Source organism: Olea europaea, unplaced genomic scaffold (assembly GCF_002742605.1).
Source record: "Olea europaea var. sylvestris unplaced genomic scaffold, O_europaea_v1 scaffold2398, whole genome shotgun sequence".
In the NCBI taxonomy this organism is placed as follows: Eukaryota; Viridiplantae; Streptophyta; class Magnoliopsida; order Lamiales; family Oleaceae; genus Olea; species Olea europaea.
The window spans coordinates 86483-93855 of NW_019242140.1; the positions used below are offsets into that span (position 1 = coordinate 86483).

A 7373-nucleotide genomic window follows, 5' to 3' on the forward strand; every position below is an offset into this window, starting at 1 on the left:
GGAAAAATCATGAATCGGCCTTTAATCCGGTCCGGTACTCATAAACTAACTGAAAAATAAAAATCCGTGAACCGAAAAACCGGTCACAATTTTTTCCTGGTAATTTGATTTTTTTTTCTACAAAAACTTTTAACTACCTTAATGGGCCACCCATTGCAATTGAAGGCCCAAATAATTTTTTTTTATAAAAGTGATTCTCCCTTGCCTTCTTTTTAAAGGAGATCCTTCTTTCAATGTTTTAGTAATTTTGCAACATGGGATACTAGATCCTTTTTGAAGGAGACTATTCTTCCAATGTTGTGGTAATCTCCTAATGTGGAATACTTGCCAATTGTCAATTCTAAGTGTTTCCTAGTTTATTTCATCATTTTCATTAACAAATCATAAATCCCAACACGATTATAATTTTCAATTTGAACAAACCAAATTATTTTGGACATATTAATTGTTGGTTTTCAAGGTTATAAAATAAATTATTATAATAATTCAAATTAACAAATATTGATTATATTTATTTTGAATGAAAAAACTAAAATTTAAAAATTTATTATAGTTATGATATTTTATAATTTATTTGTGTATTTATTTATTTAATTTGTCATTCGGTTCGATACCAGATCGATCCCAGTTTGACCCTTTAAACCTCGACCCTCTTCATTTTTCGGGTCGATTTCCGAGTCATTTTTTAAAACATTGATGCCAAGAAACAAATGTTAAAAGACCATTTACACATTGAAAGAGAGCTTATGGACCATCTGCATCAAATTCACTTGTAATAAACAGACACATGTTTGGAAGTGCCTAAATTAAAATATAAGTGACTACAAATTGTGAAGTCCCACTGAATAACAGAATGGTAATGGTTGTGTGAATAAAAAATAAGTTTTGTCAAAAGTGTCCTACTATCTCTCTTTTTCAAAGATCCTATCATATCATCACTTTTGTCGCACAATTTCCCTCCATTTTAGAAAAAATATAGCTGTTTCTTGTGCCCATTTGCAATAAATGCTTTGACTCACATCTCACATTTTGCTGTGAGAAACGTGTCCAAAGGTAGGAATTCTCATTCTCATTTTTGATAAAAATGTGCAACAAACAAGGGTAGATCTCTAAAAAGAATAATAACTTTACCCATGAAAAAATATATCTTCCCAATCGACAAGGCTCACAACTAAAAGCTTGTTAGTTACATATTTTTAAGTGAAAGATAAATTTTTTTTTTTTTTTTTTTTTTTTTAAAAAGGTTTTTTTTTTTTTTTTTTTTTTGAAAAAAGGTTGTAGATATCATAGAATGTACAAAATGATTTCCAAAAAGGCTCTCCTGAACAAACTTTAAAACTAAAAGATATGTTCAAGAAAAAATCTTAAAGTTCGTTAATTATCTATTCAGTTAAGTATCGAGAATCCAAAGTGTAAAAATAGTTTTAACAACTTACTCTTGAACATAAATAAAACTCAATCAATTAAAATGAAACTAATATTTGTAAACATGAGAAGTTAAAAACAAAATAAAAAATGGGATTCCCCTCTTATTGCATCCTAGACGTTCCAATCTAACCTAATCACTTTTTTTATTTCATCCTTTCTCCTCTCTTTAAGCCCTCTTTTCCCTCGGACCCGAACGTCATACAGACCTTATTAAAACGGTTGGATATACACGTGTCCCAAAAGTTGCAAAGTTTACCAATTTCCACCAGCATCCGCATGTGCATGTCGGTAGGTGTAAAACAGCAAAATTCTTTCTCAAGTTTCCCATCTGTCATCAAGTATTTATAGAAGAAGTGAATCACGTTGAACAACATTATGTGCAATAATGTTGTTCACGTGGCCTTTTCCTATCATCAATGCTGAAAAGAAGAAGTGTGATTTTTCATAACTGAAGAAAGAAATTCTTAGTACCAAAAACAAAAGGAAAAAAATACGGGTATATTCATATCTATAATATATTAAATATCATATCAAGAATCATATTTTAGATGATTTTAACCCTACTACAATTCAAATATTTCAATAATATTTTACTTTTCGTTTTTCAATAAATACTACAAAATCATTGTCATGTATGAATTTATAGATGAATTTATTTCTATTCATATCTAGATGGGTGTTTAAATGTATGTATTATCAATTATTTCTTATGTACCACATGTAGTATAAAAGGTTGCTCATTTCTAGTATTTCATCATCACAAAAAAATTGAATCATAGAAGTTGAGTTTTAAGAGTACAATTTTATTCTCTTAAATTTTTATTCTAAATTTTATATTCTTTAGATCATTTGAGATTCAATAAATCCTTCCAACAACTTAGTGTCGAATATTACTTTTACAACTTATAAACTATTTCAAAATAATGCGTTTAACTCTTAAAATTTTGAAAGAATTCTTTTGCGCGTGACAAGCATCTCTCCTTTTATCATTGCCTATTTATTGCCTCCTCCAAACCCTATTTTTCTACATAGATAAACAGTGATATTCCATTCTCCATTCATTCCTCTTCAGAACAAACTAAATTTCATCCCCTTTCACACTCCTGAAGCACCAGACATGTATCAACCACCAGGATATCCCTATCCCCCTCAAGGTACTCCTTGTCATACATAACGTACACAATCTATATACACTTACTCGCACTTCATTTGATGAATATTTATCTTAGAATGATTTAATTACAATTCACAACACAGGTTCTTACCCAGGACTTCGATCTCCTGTAATGCCACCTCCATAACAGCATCATTATCCTCCTCCAGAAATGCCACCTTCACAACAGCATCATTATCATCATTATCCTCCTCCAGTAATGTCACCTCCATAACAGCATCCTTATCCTCCTCCTCAACGCCAGGAAGAACCTAGTTTCCTTGACGGAATGTACTCTCTCTCTCTCTGTTTATTTTCTTTTCTTGTTTCATTAATGAAGAATTTTACCTCAATTTTGATTTGGATCTTATGACAGTCTCGCTACTTTATTTTGCTGTTGGCTAGCTAGTTGATGCGTGTTGCGCCGACCCCCCAACAGCGATTTCCCCAGCGGCCCCCCCATCGGTGTCGTATATTATCATCGAACAAATTAATATTTCCTGTCTGCACTAATTAATGTACTGATGCATTTTAAGATAATTGCAAGCATTGTTATTTTAATTTTAATTTCAATTTCATCATCTTGAGTAGTTTAAATGTTTAATGGTCTTTTGTCTCTTCTTCTTTTGTTGATTTCTTGAGCAGTAAACTAAACTTTGGCATATAAGAAAATAGGAAAAAGAAAAATCTGAAATTCCTTGCTTGCTTTCGGGGTCCAAAAGTCAACATTGATCCGAGTATACTCAGCATAATTCTGTAAATTAAAATTTGGATTTTAATTTGATTTAATTGAGAAAGGGAAGTCTTGAAAATTGAAGAATTACAATAAACGTAATAGATAAAATCTACTTCCAAATATTGTTCTTACTTTTTTTTACACGTTTTGTTTGATCGTTGCATGTAAATCGAGGCCGGTAACTTTGACTTGAGGATGCATTGGGTCCCTGGGCATATAGTTGTTCACATTTTTGTCAATATGAATATTTGACACCTATAAATTTTTTATGCAACAGGTTTATATTTGCAATAAATGAGAATAAAGTCTTTCAGAAGTAGAGTGAATGATAATTATAAAAATAGGATCGTACTGGTCGATTCAAATCATTTGACTTGAATCTGGTGAACCGGTTGATTCATCGGTCGATATAAGTAGCCTAGACCCTTATGTCAAAAACAGCTCAATAATTGTCAAAATGGGTAGGTTTTTTCGACGATCCGCAATCCATCTTTTGGATAACCGAGCAAGAGGTTTCTATATACCCTAGTACCAAAACATTAAACTGAAGCGCCTTTACCATCAGGAAAGCTGAATACTTTAACTATAATGTGCTCCCTACTAAAGTCACAACATTAAAATTACAATTTCATTTTAGTTTCTATTCCTCAATATTTCTTGCGTTGGGACGTGCCATCTATTGTTTAATTAAATCCATAACAAGAAATTTCACGAGATAAGAAATGAGAGATCATAATTAACAATGTAGATTGCCAAAAATATTAAAACATAACACAAAAGAAGATTTTGAACCCAACTTGAAATCAAAACCGACTTAGTCGATTTGGGTGAATTCCAATCCAAACCAACAATGTTCCGTTTTTGAAACCGAGACCGTCACATCATTTTGGGCTTGGGCACAAATTGTTCAAATCAAGCAAATTATTATATGCTCTTCATGTGAGGGAGCTGCTTTTATCTTTTGCACGAAAGTCCAAAATAATGTTAATCACAAAAACACCCTAATAAATTATTACATCGCGCAAATAAATCTAATTAACAAATATTGATTATATTTATTTTGAATGAAAAAACTAAAATTTAAAAATCTGTTATAGTTATGATATTTTATAGTTTATTTGTCTATTTATTTATTTAATTTGTCATCCGGTTCGATACCGGTTTGACCCTTTAAACCTCGACCCTCTTCATTTTTCGGGTCGATTTCCGAGTCATTTTTTAAAACATTGATGCCAAGAAACAAATGTTAAAAGACCATTTACACGTTGAAAGAAAGCTTATGGACCATTTGCATCAAATTCACTTGTAATAAACAGACACGTGTTTGGAAGTGCTTAAATTAAAATATAAGTGACTACAAATTGTGAAGTCCCACTGAATAACAGAAGGGTAATGGTTGTGTGAATAAAAAATAAGTTTTGTCAAAGGTGTCCTACTCTCTCTCTTTTTAAAGATCCTATCATATCATCACTTTTGTTGCACATTTTCTAGAAAAAATATAGCTGTTTCTTGTGCTCATTTGCCATAAATGCTTTGACTCACATCTCACATTTTGCTGTGAGAAACGTGTCCAAAGGTAGGAATTCTCATTCTCATTTTTGATAAAAATGTGCAACAAACAAGGGTAGATCTCTAAAAAGAATAATAACTTTACCCATGAAAAAATATATCTTCCCAATCGACAAGGCTCACAACTAAAAGCTTGTTAGTTACATATTTTTAAGTGAAAGATAAATTTTATTTTTTTATTTTTTTTTTGAAAAAAGGTTGTAGATATCATAGAATGTACAAAATGATTTCCAAAAAGGCTCTCCTGAACAAACTTTAAAACTAAAAGATATGTTCAAGAAAAAATCTTAAAGTTCGTTAATTATCTATTCAGTTAAGTATCGAGAATCCAAAGTGTAAAAATAGTTTTAACAACTTACTCTTGAACATAAATAAAACTCAATCAATTAAAATGAAACTAATATTTGTAAACATGAGAAGTTAAAAACAAAATAAAAAATGGGATTCCCCTCTTATTGCATCCTAGACGTTCCAATCTAACCTAATCACTTTTTTTATTTCATCCTTTCTCCTCTCTTTAAGCCCTCTTTTCCCTCGGACCCGAACGTCATACAGACCTTATTAAAACGGTTGGATATACACGTGTCCCAAAAGTTGCAAAGTTTACCAATTTCCACCAGCATCCGCATGTGCATGTCGGTAGGTGTAAAACAGCAAAATTCTTTTCAAGTTTCCCATTTGTCATCAAGTATTTATAGAAGAAGTGAATCACATTGAACAACATTATGTGCAATAATGTTGTTCACATGGCCTTTTCCTATCATCAATGCTGAAAAGAAGAAGTGTGATTTTTCATAACTGAAGAAAGAAATTCTTAGTACCAAAAACAAAAGGAAAAAAATACGGGTATATTCATATCTATAATATATTAAATATCATATCAAGAATCATATTTTAGATGATTTTAACCCTACTACAATTCAAATATTTCAATAATATTTTACTTTTCGTTTTTCAATAAATACTACAAAATCATTGTCATGTATGAATTTATAGATGAATTTATTTCTATTCATATCTAGATGGGTGTTTAAATGTATGTATTATCAATTATTTCTTATGTACCACATGTAGTATAAAAGGTTGCTCATTTCTAGTATTTCATCATCACAAAAAAATTGAATCATAGAAGTTGAGTTTTAAGAGTACAATTTTATTCTCTTAAATTTTTATTCTAAATTTTATATTCTTTAGATCATTTGAGATTCAATAAATCCTTCCAACAACTTAGTTGTCGAATATTACTTTTACAACTTATAAACTATTTCAAGATAATGCGTTTAACTCTTAAAATTTTGAAAGAATTCTTTTGCGCGTGACAAGCATCTCTCCTTTTATCATTGCCTATTTATTGCCTCCTCCAAACCCTATTTTTCTACATAGATAAACAGTGATATTCCATTCTCCATTCATTCCTCTTCAGAACAAACTAAATTTCATCCCCTTTCACACTCCTGAAGCACCAGACATGTATCAACCACCAGGATATCCCTATCCCCCTCAAGGTACTCCTTGTCATACATAACGTACACAATCTATATACACTTACTCGCACTTCATTTGATGAATATTTATCTTAGAATGATTTAATTACAATTCACAACACAGGTTCTTACCCAGGACTTCGATCTCCTGTAATGCCACCTCCATAACAGCATCATTATCCTCCTCCAGAAATGCCACCTTCACAACAGCATCATTATCATCATTATCCTCCTCCAGTAATGTCACCTCCATAACAGCATCCTTATCCTCCTCCTCAACGCCAGGAAGAACCTAGTTTCCTTGACGGAATGTACTCTCTCTCTCTCTGTTTATTTTCTTTTCTTGTTTCATTAATGAAGAATTTTACCTCAATTTTGATTTGGATCTTATGACAGTCTCGCTACTTTATTTTGCTGTTGGCTAGCTAGTTGATGCGTGTTGCGCCGACCCCCCAACAGCGATTTCCCCAGCGGCCCCCCCATCGGTGTCGTATATTATCATCGAACAAATTAATATTTCCTGTCTGCACTAATTAATGTACTGATGCATTTTAAGATAATTGCAAGCATTGTTATTTTAATTTTAATTTCAATTTCATCATCTTGAGTAGTTTAAATGTTTAATGGTCTTTTGTCTCTTCTTCTTTTGTTGATTTCTTGAGCAGTAAACTAAACTTTGGCATATAAGAAAATAGGAAAAAGAAAAATCTGAAATTCCTTGCTTGCTTTCGGGGTCCAAAAGTCAACATTGATCCGAGTATACTCAGCATAATTCTGTAAATTAAAATTTGGATTTTAATTTGATTTAATTGAGAAAGGGAAGTCTTGAAAATTGAAGAATTACAATAAACGTAATAGATAAAATCTACTTCCAAATATTGTTCTTACTTTTTTTTACACGTTTTGTTTGATCGTTGCATGTAAATCGAGGCCGGTAACTTTGACTTGAGGATGCATTGGGTCCCTGGGCATATAGTTGTTCACATTTTTGTCAATATGAATA

At 31.5% G+C, this 7373-nt stretch overlaps 2 long non-coding RNA genes across 4 annotated transcripts; both read left to right on the top strand.

Moving 5' to 3' along the window:
* The first annotated feature begins 2418 nt into the window (after positions 1–2418).
* Positions 2419–3185, top strand: LOC111381941. Of its 2 annotated transcripts, XR_002700435.1 has the most exons (3): positions 2424–2582; positions 2686–2872; positions 2958–3185. It is a non-coding gene; the product is annotated as an uncharacterized LOC111381941 (long non-coding RNA). The 2 variants fall into 2 exon arrangements; XR_002700434.1 differs by having other exon boundaries at positions 2419–2582; positions 2686–3185.
* Positions 3186–6235: 3050 nt separating this feature from the next.
* Positions 6236–6994, top strand: LOC111381940. Of its 2 annotated transcripts, XR_002700433.1 has the most exons (3): positions 6242–6391; positions 6495–6681; positions 6767–6994. It is a non-coding gene; the product is annotated as an uncharacterized LOC111381940 (long non-coding RNA). The 2 variants fall into 2 exon arrangements; XR_002700432.1 differs by having other exon boundaries at positions 6236–6391; positions 6495–6994.
* The last annotated feature ends 379 nt before the right edge of the window (positions 6995–7373 follow it).